Below are 13,595 nucleotides of genomic sequence, written 5' to 3' on the forward strand. Positions count from 1 at the left end.
ATGAAATAGTTGAAAGAATGCTGGATTTGAAGCAAAAGGACCCAGGTTCAAATAGCAGCTCTCCACCTTAATTCCTGTGTAACCTTGAAAATGTCTTTGGGTTAGAATTCCTCATCTATAAAATGAGGTGGTTAGACTACACAGACCCTGAGATCCCTTGCAGCTCAGAGTCTATAATCCCAGAATGCTTTGAAGTAGCCTGAAGTGTATAAAAGGTGTGTGTGTGTGTGTGTGTGTGTGTGTGTGTGTGTGTATGTAAAATAAGTATATGTACGTATTACACTCCATGGTAAGGACTATGGTCTGAACCCCAAGGACAGTTCTCTAGGGGAGGTACTAGTTACTATTATGGAGACCAGTTAAAGATTATTATTTAAAACTCTCAAAAAATACCAAATCACTAACTTTTTGCTGATTGATTTTCTAGGATGAAGGTGATTTGTTTCTCATATATGTCTATATCACTTATGAAAAATCCTAACAGGGAATAGGAGAGGTGATAAAAGTTGCAAGTCATTTCTCTAATACTACCTGGATAATGAAAGCTCATTTCAAGGAGTTGAATAGATAAGATATTGATCCTGGTGAAAGGCAATGTATGCACAGCTCCTAGTCTGGTAATAGGATAAATGGAATTAGAGAGGCTGACTAACACCACAAATAACAAGTATTTGTTTTTTTCATGGAACTAGAGTGGGTCACAAGTACATCTAAATTCTTAAAACATGGAACACAGAAAATACAGCATTATCAAATTTAATTTAATATAATTAGGGTCAAATTATTGGCTTTATCCCTTCAGTGATTAGGATCAGCCACTCCATAGCACTTGCTAGACCCCAAGACCCTTATTTTTCTCTTTGTGACAAAATATATTGCTCCTGAAATGATTTCCTCTTTAAACTACTTTGAACGAGTCATTATAACAAGCTCAAGGGTCACAGTGAGAACATTCTAGACTCTTTAAGTCCACTGTCATTGTCTTTTAGTTCAAGTCTTTATCTCTGAATGATTTCCAGTTATATCTCCTGAAATGGCCCTGAGAATTTTGTCCTACATTTTATGTAGCATCCACTCATAATCCCTCTGACTTCCTTAATTTCTCTCCTCTTTAGATGATGACAAAGGAAAGTATTGTGTGCCCACCTCCCTTTTTTCATTAAAAAATGTGACCTTTCCAAACATCAACAACCATAAACACTTCCATATATGAAGACCAGAAAAAGATGACTTTACATGCTGTTTTTTTGTGTGTTTTCAAATATTTCATTCATAATATTTTCTTCATCTTCTAACTCCTTCACATTTCCTCACTACCTCACACAAACTCCATACCAAAACAATAATGACCTCCCTGGTACCAAAAGAAGAAATGCAAAACAATCCTCACATTGTTTGTGTTTGAAAATTTATGTCTCATTCTCCATAGTCTTGTTCCTAATTTGGACTTTGGCAAATTGTATGCTGCCATAAGTCTGGTCAACTACATCTTCCTTTCTGGCGCGCACACACACACACACACACACACACACACACACACACATACACACAGAGGTGGGGAGGGGCATATCTTGTGCATTTCAAAGTTAATGGGACAGGATATTATGTCCAGTTATGTCCAGAATACGACTAAATAAACTCACAAAATGGGTAGTCCAGGTAAGTGGAAGAACAGAAAAACAACAACAAAAGAAAATAGTGTACGCATGTATGCTAGGGAGGAAGATGTAGCTGAGCAGAGGAGTGGCAATATGAAATAAGATCCTTTTAGTTTTAGACAAGCAAAGAATGGATGTCAAGGAGGATGAACAACAGAGAGAGCCTAAGAGACTAAGATTTGGGGCAAAAGTCTACTCCCTGCAAGGACTGATGAGAGGATCGCAATATATCAGTTTTAGAAGAAGTGGACTATTGGACAAAGACCAACGTAGGAATTCATGTTCAGGGTAGAAATAAGAGAGCTAGTTTTCAGAGCCAGATTATAAGACTTGATCACAAAGGAACTTAGCTTCTTTGGCAAAATGAACCAGAGATTGGAGATGATCTCAAGGCCCTGCTAGTTCTCACAATCACATTCTATGAACAATGATAAAAGCATAGTAAAATGCAATTCAGCAGTTTTTAAAGCTTCTTTATCTAGAAAATGTGTTAGTAAATGAGAGAGATACAGAGTTTATATTACACACAGTCCCTGAACTAATGGCACTACGTTTAGCAGGAGGGTGATATTTATAAACAACAATGGGTAAGTAAAATACTATATTACATAATGAATTTATGTATTTTAACTGAGTGCTATGGTAAGGCAAAAGACAAAAGTCATTATTGTTTGAGGCATTAGGAACAGGAATAAGGGAAGATTTCTTGAAGATGGCATTTGAGTTGGGCATTAAGGTATAGGTGGAATTTCAATTGGTGACAAAGAAGAAGTAGAGAACTTCAGCCATAATGTCCAATCACTGTGTGTCACTAGTCACTAGACTCTAGCTTTTGGGAGGAGATAGAGCATCATTAAAGGATCATAGATATAGAGTTAGAAAGGACCTTTAAAAAGACCTAGTCCAAGCTCTTCATTTGACAGATAAGGAAACAGAGTCCCAAAGAGATGAAATACCTTGTCCAAGATCACAAACATAATAAGTGTGAGAAGTAGTGTTTGAATCCATGTCCTCTGATTCCAAAACTTGTGATACTTCTCCTCTACTAATTATCTCTATTTACTGAAAAAAACCACTGAATGTCAAAGCAATATTAGATAGAATTCATGTCAGAGAATTATAGGCAATAAGACTGGAAAGGCAAACTCATTCCAGATGGTGAGGAATTTGAATGCCAGCCAAAGCAATACAAACTTGACTTTAGGGTCCATAGGGAACAACCAGAGATTCTTGAGCATATGAGTGGCATGACCAGCTTTGATGCCAAACCACATACATATTTGGACATAGTACCTTAATTTTTTTTCTCTAAATAGGGACAGAATTAAACTCTTACAAACTAGAAAATGAATCAAATGATAGCTAAGTAGGTACTACTATATATGGATTTCTGATAGGTTTAAAGCACAGACAACTAAATAGAATACTACAGGAGAGCAGTATAGTCTTAAGCTTGTCATAATGACTAACTCTTGAAAAAAATCTAGACTATACCATTAAAGAAATGATTAGTGAATATTTAGGGTAAAAAAAAAAATAATAAACAGTGGAGGACAGAGACAAGATGGTGGAGTAGAAAGATGCACATACTCTAGCTCTTCCCCCACAGCCCATAAAATACTTGTAAAGAAAGACTCTCCACAAATTCTAGTGCAGCAGAAGCCACAGAAGGATGGAATGGAGGAGATTTCCAGCCAAGGGTGACCTGAAAGGCCGACACGAAAGGTCTGTCACACTGGACACAGAGAGGATCACATCTCAGACCTGGTCACACAGTACTGGGAGGAGCAGGGCCAGAGCAGGCCTCAGGGGCAGAATCCCCAGTGGTAGCTGAGGTTCGCAGATCCCACAACCCATAGGTGACAAAATCAATTCAAAGGACAGTGAGAAAGCTTTTTCACCTCCATGACAAGAAGCAGGGTCCCCCCTAGCCCTGGCCCCAAGCAGCAGCAGCAGCAGCAGGCACCTTCCATTGTTGAAGTAGCAACTTAAAGCCCCTGGGGGAATTGAGCAGTTGATCTGAACCTCAGCCCCGAGCAGTGGCCCTGCTCCATCTAAATTCCTTGGGGAAACTGAACAGCTGATCTGAATCTCAGCCATGAGCCAGGCCAGGGAGTAAACTCTTCTCCCTTGATTGTGCCACCTTGGAGGAACTGAGATCTTACAGGTTCCCAGAGTGTACTCTACTCTTGACAAGGGACCCAAAAGTCAAGTAACTAGTTGGGAAAATGCCCAAAAAAGGGGAAAAAATAAGCCCATACAAGATTGCTTTCTTGGTGAACAGGTAGTCTCTCCCATCCTTTCAGATGAAGAAAAACAATGCTTACCATCAGGGGAAGACATAAAAGTCAAGGCTTCTGCATCCAAAGCCACCAAAATAAATATGAAATGGTCCCAGGTCATAAAGAGCTCAAAAAGGATTTTGAACATCAAGTAAGAGAGATGGAGTAAAAATTTTGAAAGGGAAAAGAGAGTAATGCAAGAAAATCACAAAAAACAAGTCAACAGCTTGCTAAAGGAGACCCAAAAATGCTGAAGAAAATAATACCTTTAAAAATAGGCTAACTCAATTGGCAAAAGAGGTCCAAAAAAGCCAATGAGGAGAAGAATGCTTTAAAAAGCAGAATTAGTCAAATAGAAAAGAAGGTTCAAATGCTCACTGAAGAAAATAATTCTTTAAAAATTAAAATGGAACAGAAGGAAACTAATGATTTCGTGAGAAATCAAGAAATTACAAAACAAAACCAAAAGAATAAAAAAAATGAAAGATAATGTAAAATATCTCATTGGAAAAACAATTGACTTGGAAAAACAGATCCAAGAGAGACAATTTAAAAATTGTGGGACTACCTGAAAGCCATGATCAAAAAAAGAGCCTAGACATCATCTTTAATGAAATTATCAATGAAAACTGCCCTGATATTCTAGAACCAACAGGTAAAATAGATATTGAAATAATCTACCAATCACCTTCTGAAAAAGATCTGAAAAGAAAAACTTCTAGGAATACTGTAGTCAAATTCCAGAGTTTCCAGTTCAAGGAGAAAATATTGCAAGCAGCCAGAAAGAAACAATTTGAGCATTGTGGAAATACAATCAGAAGATCTAGCAGCTTCTACATTAAGGGATTAAATGATTTGGAATATGATATTACAGAAGTCAAAGGAGCTGAGATTAAAACAAAGAATCACCTACCCAGAGAAACTGAGAATAATACTTCAGGGGGAAAAATGGAATTTCAATGAAATAGAGGACTTCTAAGCATTCTTGTTGAAAAGACAAGAGTTAAATAGAAAATTTGACTTTGAAACATAAGAATCAAGAGAAGCATAAAAAGGTAAACAGGAAAGAAATTTCACAAGAGACTTACTAAAGTTGCATTGTTTACATTCCTACATGGAAAGGACCCAGGCATGCCTCAGTGCTTCAGGGGAAACAGGAAGACAATAGTATAGCTGGGATCACGAAGCCCTGAGCTTGACCTTGCTCTAGCTCAGCTGAAGAGATCTCCTGTTACCAGACCACTCCTCCACTGTACTTAGCAAGCTATCTCCAGGGCTAATTCAAGGAAACACACACAGAATTGACCTTTGCTTTCTCATACCAGCCAGCTTAGCAACAGGTCCTTTAGTATCTAACTGAAAGAACAAGAGATCACAACACACAAAGCCTCACCATCATGAGCAAGAAACAAAGGAGGAAGGAAAAGACCATAGATTCTTTTTATGGGGACAAGGACCAAAACATGAATACCAAAGAGGTTAGTATTGATACTGTATTCCCTTCTGAAACTTCAGAAGGGACTATGAACTGCTCCCAAGCACAAAGTGTAGTCCTGAAACAGCTGAAGAAGGAAATAGAAGAAAAAAAAATGAGATTAAAACCAAGAATCACCTAGCCAGCAACACAAAGTATAATACTTCAGGGGGGAAATGGTCATTCAATGAAATAGAGGACTTTCAAGCATTCTTGATAAAATGACCAGAGCTGAAAAGAAAATTTGACTTTCAAACACAAGAATCAAGAGAAGCATGAAAAGGCAAACAGGATAGAGAAATCACAAGGGACTTACTAAAGCTGAACTGTTTATATTCCTACATGGAAAGATAACATTTGTGACTCTTGAAACTTTTCTCAGTATCTGGGTAGTTGCCGGGATTATACACACACACACACACACACACACACACACACACACACAGAGACAGAGACAGAGAGAGAGAGACAGAGAGAGAGAGAGAGAGAGAGAGAGAGAGAGAGAGAGAGAGAGAGAGAGAGAGTGCACACAGGGTGAGTTGAATAGGAAGGAATCATATCCAAAAAAATAAAATTAAGGGGTGAGAAAGGAATATATTTGGAAGTGAAAGGGAGAAGTGGAATGGGGCAAATTATCTCTCATAGAAGAGGCAAAAAAAAGTTTTTCCAGTGGAGAGGAAAAGGGGGGAGGTGGAGGGAAAAGGTGAAGCTTACTCTCATCACATTTGGCTCAAAGAAAGAGTAACATGCACACTCAATGACTCCAATAAAATAATGTGCTTATCAGATCTACAGGTGACACAAAAATGGGAGGGATTCTAAACTCAAATAACAAAGTCAATATTTTTAAAGTTTCCAAGGGGCTAGATTGATGAGCCACATTAAATAAGAGTAAATTGAATAAAACCAAACAAAACTCTTCCATTAGGATACAGAAAACTACCTTCACAATTACAAAGTAAAGTAGGTGTGAGTAAACAGTAGTTTATCTGAAATTTTAAAAAGTACATCTGGAATTTTTAGTAAACTTTAAATTCAACTATAATTTGTAGGATGATATTACCAAAAGGTAAGAAAAATAAAGAAAAAGATATGCTTTAATTTGCAATCAGAGTTCATCATTTTTCTCTCTGAAGGTGAATGGTACTTTTTCATCTTGAGTCCTTTGGAATTGGCTTGGATCACTGTATCAACCAGAGTAGCTAAGTCTTTAACAGTTTGATCATGATTACAATATTGCTATTACTATGTACAATGTTCTCCCGACTCTGCTTACTTCACTTTGCATCAATTCATTATGTCTCTACAGGTTTTTCTGAAACTGTCCTCCTCATCATTTCTTAGAATACGATAGTATTCCTTCTCAATCACATCACATGGAATACTTTTGGGGAAGAAAGGAAGGAAAGAAGGAAGAAAGGGAAGAAGGGAGGGAGGGAGAGAGAGAAAGACAGAGAGAGAGAAAGAAAGAGAGAGAAAGAGAGAGACAAAGAGAGAAAGACAAAGAGAGAGAGAGAGACAAAGAGAGACAGAGAAACAGAGAGAAAGAAAGAAAGAAAGAAAGGAAAGAAAGAAAGGAAAGAAAGAAAGGAAAGAAAGAGAGAAAGAGAGAAAGAGAGAAAGAGAGAAAGAGAGAAAGAAAGAAAGAAAGAAAGAAAGAAAGAAAGAAAGAAAGAAAGAAAGAAAGAAAGAAAGAAAGAAAGAAAGAAAGAATGAACAATTATTTCACAACTATTTCAGTCATTTTCCCATTGAGGGACATCTCAGTTTTCAGTTCTTTGCCATCAGAAAAAGACCTGTGATAGATATTTTTATATAAATAGGTCCCTTTTCTTTAGTGGTTTTAATTCTTCCTTTCTCCACCAAAGTACTTCTCTAAGGCTCCTTTAAAAATCCCTTAAGTTTTTAAACTTCTTAGTTTCAAGTTTTGTTTTATTTTCTATTTGACTGGACCGTAATCAGTTAAAGATCTTCTTATTGACTGTTTTAGTGTTCTTACAATCTGCATCAACTATATTGTTGCTTTCTATCCTATCCGTATTTCCTCTTCTCAATCCCCTTACTTGAGTAAAACAAATAATTCATGTATTCATTATAAGTAAGATAATTTCATAGAAAACATTCTGGATTTGGAGCTGGTTCTAATTCTCACACTATATAGTTTGCATTAAATTACCTCTTCTCAACATTGTACACAGTAATGGCAATATTGTATGATGATCTACTATGAATAACTTAGCTGTTCTCAGCAATATAATGATCCAAGATAATTCTGTAGGACTTATGATAAAGGTACTCTCTGCATCCAGAAAAAGAATTGATAAAACCTGAATGCAGATCAAAGGTACTTTTTCTTTACTTTTTTTTAATTATTTTTTTTTAGTCTGCTTTCTCTCACAGAATGATTTACATGGAGACATGTTTTACATGACTACACATGTATAACAATTTCAAATTGCTTGCTTTCTCAATAAGGGGGAAAAGAAGAGAGAGAATTTGGAACTCAATTTGAAAAAAAGGTAGTTGATTTTACATGTAATTGAAAAAATATAATATTAAATAATATTTTTAAAAGAAAAAAAGATTGTGAGGTTCTCTTGATGCTCCTATTTGTGGGAGTTATCTTGATGGCATCAAGTCCTAGCATATAACACAACTAAAATAAGGAGAATAAAGAATGCCTTTTATCCAGATTGTGATATTTAAGTGACCATACAAACTGTAGAACCCATATGTCAGTAAAAATATATAGACATTGGAAATGAGAAATGGGTTGGACCAAAATATAACTGGAGGAAGATGAGATGATTTGCTTTTAAGAAATTACAAAGTTCTTTTAATGATCTCAAGCTTCTCCCCAAAATAAAGACCTATCTTTTAAATACAAAAACAAAATAAAATAAACGTTTCCTTTCAAAGACTCATGTTCCTTATAGGTAAAATAAGATTTGAATAGATGACCTATAAAGTTTTTTTCCCCAGTTCTAAACCTATGAATATTTATCAAATATTTAAAAATGTAATCACTGGATAAAATCACAAAAAGACCTGTTGAGACTCCTTTTTAACCATATTACAAAGTGAAGTATTTGTCTTAACCAAAAGAATAAACAGACTAAAAATAAACTAAATAAAAGGACAACTGAGGTTTGAAGATGTCTGGTATATACAAACCTATGTACCTCTTGATTACAACATGTAGTTCTGAATGAAAGAACAATAGTTTAACATACTCACAAAATGCATTGTGATAAATAACAATCTGGAATTCTGACTACAAAAATAATTGTGTAGGTCTTCCATTTATGACTAGATACCAGAAAGACATTTTAAGGAAAAGGTTAAAAATCTTCCTTGAGATCTTTTAAATTAGTGAAAAAGGCATAGGAAACTCAGCTTAAAAACTGTCTGAGGAAAAGCAAACAAACACTCTACCTTTCATATTTCCATTCCGTTCAGCAATTATGCATCAAGTACTTATTTTTCCCAACCATAGGCTAGGTCCTCCAAGGAATAAAAAAGGACAAGACACAACACTGCTCTTAGAGACAAGACAAAAGGGTACAACACAACTGAAGAACAATTTTAAAGTAAGCGTGAAATTGTGAGAAGCTGTAAATGCTACGACTAAAGAATGAAATAATATGTATGTAAAGGGAAAATATTTCTATTTTGAGATATATATATACATATATATGTATATATTATTATATATGTATACACTATATATGCATATGTGCATATGTGTATACATTATATATGCATATATGTATATATGTATACATTATTTTTATATTTTATATATATATATATACACACTGTTGCAACTACTGCTTTAAAAAAAAATTACTGAATAAAGCTCACCATTACCACATTCTTCTTAATGACCCTAGTTATAGCCATTTTGGTGAGGAATACAATTGTGTCCCCCAAAGGGTACCAGGTTTATTCTCTCCATTGTTGTTCGTTGAGTAAGTAATCTACAGCTACAGGGAGTTTTTTCTTTAAATGAAAAATACATCCCATTCAATATGTTTGGCCTAATGGGTGAGTGAAGGAACATTTCAGTTAATTTAACTGAATACCTTGCTTTTACAGACATGAAAACCAGTCCCAAGCCTTCCCTCAAGCCTCTGACACTATCCATCAGATACTGTCTGATCTCCAGCTTTTCAATGACCCTGCTGTCTCCTGCTTCTTCTCCTACCTAACTGCCCCTTCTCAGTTTCCATTATAACAAGTTCTTTCTCTGAGCTTTTTTGTACTGACCGTCTCCTGTAACTGGCAGGCTCCCTCCCTTTCTCTACCTCCCAGCTTCCTTCAAGTCTCACTAATGCCCCATTTTCCAGCTGAAGTCTTTTCTGGTTCTCCTTATTCTTACTGCTTTCCTTTGAGAAGACCCCCAATTTATCCTGTGTAAATCATGAATATTGCTGTACAAATCATCAATTGTTGCATAAATCAATATAATGCTGTTTATGTGTTTTCTCCTCCCTTAGACTGAGTGAGTACCTTGATAGGAAGGATTTTTTGTTCTGTTTTTGCCTTTCTTTGTATATCCTAATGCTTAGCACAGTACCTAATACATAGCAGTTAGAACAGGTTTATTGATCAACTGACTTAAGTTGCTTGCCCAAGGTCACAATTGGTTGGTGATAACAGGACTAGATCCTAGCATAACTTCTCACACACATCTATAAGGAAGTAGAAGAGCTTCAGAACAATTTATTAGGATGTCAACCTTCGGATGAATTTGGAGTAAATATTGATCAGGCATAGTGCTATCATATAGCAGTACTCCAGGTTCTAGTGCCTCGAACCAAGCAAAGACACAGTTGAAAAGAGATGCAAAAGAGTGCAATACACACAGTCAGAGCTCTAATTGCCTTTCCTGGGTCTTGGAATACTACCAAAGAACAAATATGACCAATGTGGGGAAGGCTGACCCTAGAGGATTTGGTTCCCATGCAAATACTGTGGCGGGGTAACTGGAAACTCTCTACATAAAGAATTAAACAGTTTGATTAAAATGCATTACAAAATTTGTAAGATGATTTATACGTTGTTTTCAATGAAGATTTAGAATAATAGATAGAGAAAAGGGACTTACATATTTTATTGCCCATCAGTGCAAGTGAAGATTATTCATGATGCCACAGGTAGAGTGGGGTAAATGGGACTTTCGGCTTCTCAAAGGGAGAGCATCAACCTAAGAGGTGTTGTAATTGGTTGCTGCTTGGTTTCAGGTGTGCCTACTCTGGCGGGCTGGGTGGGGGCTGGTCCCAGTTGCAGTGATGAGATCCTATGGTTGGTGTACTCAGGTGAGCAGATCTGGGAAAATTTCAGGCAGAATAAGTGCTAGGACTGCTGCCCCTTCCTTTACCACCCCTGTTGTGGGCCCAGTTGCAGCTGGAGAGGTCCTCCCCCAGTCAGGGCCGAGCAGAATTGGGGGAAATCAGTGTAGGCTCTGGAGGCAGCTACTATAGTCACCTTCTGGAGTCCAAGCCAAAAATCCCAGGGGTGCAAGGGTTTTTCTCTCTTAGCCACCCAATAACCACCCACTTGGAGGCACCTGGTTGCATGTTTACATAAGGGCACAACCAATTCTAAAATTGGGTGGTGTGGATGTCCTTGCTTCAGGTGACTGCAGGTCTGTCACTGGTGAAACAGCTGGTAGTGCTGTCCTCTAAAGCACCTGGCCACCTGTAGGGTGTAGGGTCTAAGGGCTGTATTAAGTGGGGGAATACACTCAGACACACTTCTCTGCAGCCCACTAGACTTACTTTTCCTGAGTCTGCCTTTTTAGTACATAAATGCAAAATGACAACAGAGTGCAATGGTCAGTCTGAATATATCAGTCAGTCTGAAAGTTCTCTTTCTCTTTCAGTACCATACTGGATATCCTGGAAATGTCAATCGCCTATGAAACAACCCTCACTGCATCTCTTTGTCTCCTCTTCTCAGCTGGCTGACCTGCACAACTGTGCTAACAACAAGCTCTTCCCACTCCCACTCCCACTCCAGTGTTCCTTTCCCAGAAAGTGACATCTGTGTAAACATAACATTGTTAAATGAGTCTGCTAAAATCAGTTTTCTGTTTATGGTCATTGTTAAACCTTGACATAGATAAGTGCTCAGGTACCCAAATGTAAGAGAAATGCCGGACTGAATGGAAAAGAACTTCAAGATCTCAGCATTTGTCACAGCCTTGCACTTAGTAACCTGCCTTCACCTTCATATTTGGGCCAAGGAAATCTTGCTATTTTATTAGGTCTTCCATGGTTCAGCAATGCAGGAATTAGAGGACAAGTCTTGACTGGCACTGATTCCAAATTTCCTCTGCGGTTATAGCTGTAACAGGGTTTTCATGTATTTGCGTGTTGCTACTGATATTTTCATGCTTTTTTTTAACTTTCTTCAGTTTGCACCTGATGGCCTTAATCATCAATCATTATATATCAAAGGAATCTCATTCCATTCAAAACTCCAGCAATTTTAAATAGAAGAAAAATATAGTGACCCCAATTCATTTGCAAGCTACTGTCAGATCACAAACCCTTTTTTTTCTTTCCTACAGTAAAGCTTTTCATAAAGTGTTATTATTTCACTTTGCAGATCACCTCTGTTATCATGATTTCCTTGGCTTCTTTTAGTCTCTCTTGGAAAATGCCCTTTTCTATTTCCTGAAACTTGACTTCTCTGTTCACTTAATACATACAACCTGCTTCCAATCATGTATCTCTTCACCCACATTTGATATAAATTACTTAATGTTGTTTCAGGGCCTTGAGCAAACTGTTGGTAAATTGGTTTCAAATCTTGACACAAATTTTTTTTTTTAATTTCAGGCAATAATTTGACATTTTTTCTACCTTTTCTTTCTGCTATTAACAGTGGAGCTGAGTTTACTCTTGACTTTCTTCTCAGTCACTTCTGTTCTTGAAATTCTGAAATTACAAATGGGAAGTAATTGATTTGGGGTAGAAGTAGGAGTTATGTAAGCAGGAGGGTGGCTTTAGCTTAAAAGTGTTTTGAGATGGAATGGAGAAGCTCCAGGTAAAATGATGACAAAGATACAGAATCAGCTGGAAACAAACCTAGAGGAAATAGCTCACTGGGGTATAAGGTGACCTTCTAAGAGACTATGTTCTAAAGCCACCCATATGATACTATTTAAGCAATACTTAAAAGCCCTCTCCAGTCCCCACATAATAATAAACATTTGTGTAGCATTTCAGACTGTCTAGGTGGTACAGTGGTTATCACTCTGGGCCTAGAGTCAGTTGTCAAATCTGACCTTGGGCAAGTTATTTAACGCAGTTTGCTTCAGTTTCCTTATCTATAAAACAAGCTTCAGAAGAAAATGGAAAGCTATCCCAGTATCTTTGTCAAGAAAACCCCAAATAGATCATGAAATGTGAAATATGACTGAAAATACCTAAACAATAATATAGTACTTCAAGGTCTGAAACATATTTTACAAATATTATCTCATAAAATTCTCATAACAGCCTCATGAGGAAGATGTTGTTATTATCCTAATATTACAGATGAAGAAACAAAGGTTGATTAATTGATTTGCCTAGGGCTAAACAATTAATATTTGTCTGAGGAAGAATTTGAATTCAAGTCTTCCTCACTCTGAGGCCAGCACTGTATCTACTATACCACTTAGCTGCACCTGAAATATCACTCTTTGTATTAATTTCCACCACCAGAGATTTATTTTCTCAATACTTGATGGCTTTTCAATCTTCCAAAACCCCCCATAATAGTTCAAATGCCCGTAGAAGAGGAAACAATTTGATATTATAAGCTCATACATTGTTGGAGCAGTATAGGCCCTTAGAGATCATCTTGTCCAGAGGTGTCCATGAAGAGACCCACATAAAACTAAGTTAATCTGCAACCCACAGGGATCCTTAAGTACAGTTTAGTGGCCCCATTTCTATTTGAGTTTGCTACCAGTCGTTTTTTGCCAGGCCTAGAGGCCTGAGGGCTACCCGAGTCTTCCCTTACCTCTATCAGAGGTCTTCGGTTGGCCAAACCGGATGCTCGTATGAGAGAAAGGACGTTCCAGAGTCAAACAAGGGTTGAGCTTTATTTCAGGGTCTAGTTACAAGTGCAGGGGAATTCTTCCTTAGGAGGGAGCGAAGAATCTCCCAAGGAGGCAAAGATCTT

The sequence above is a fragment of the Notamacropus eugenii genome, chromosome 3 (genome assembly GCF_028372415.1).
Source record: "Notamacropus eugenii isolate mMacEug1 chromosome 3, mMacEug1.pri_v2, whole genome shotgun sequence".
Lineage (NCBI taxonomy): Eukaryota > Metazoa > Chordata > Mammalia > Diprotodontia > Macropodidae > Notamacropus > Notamacropus eugenii.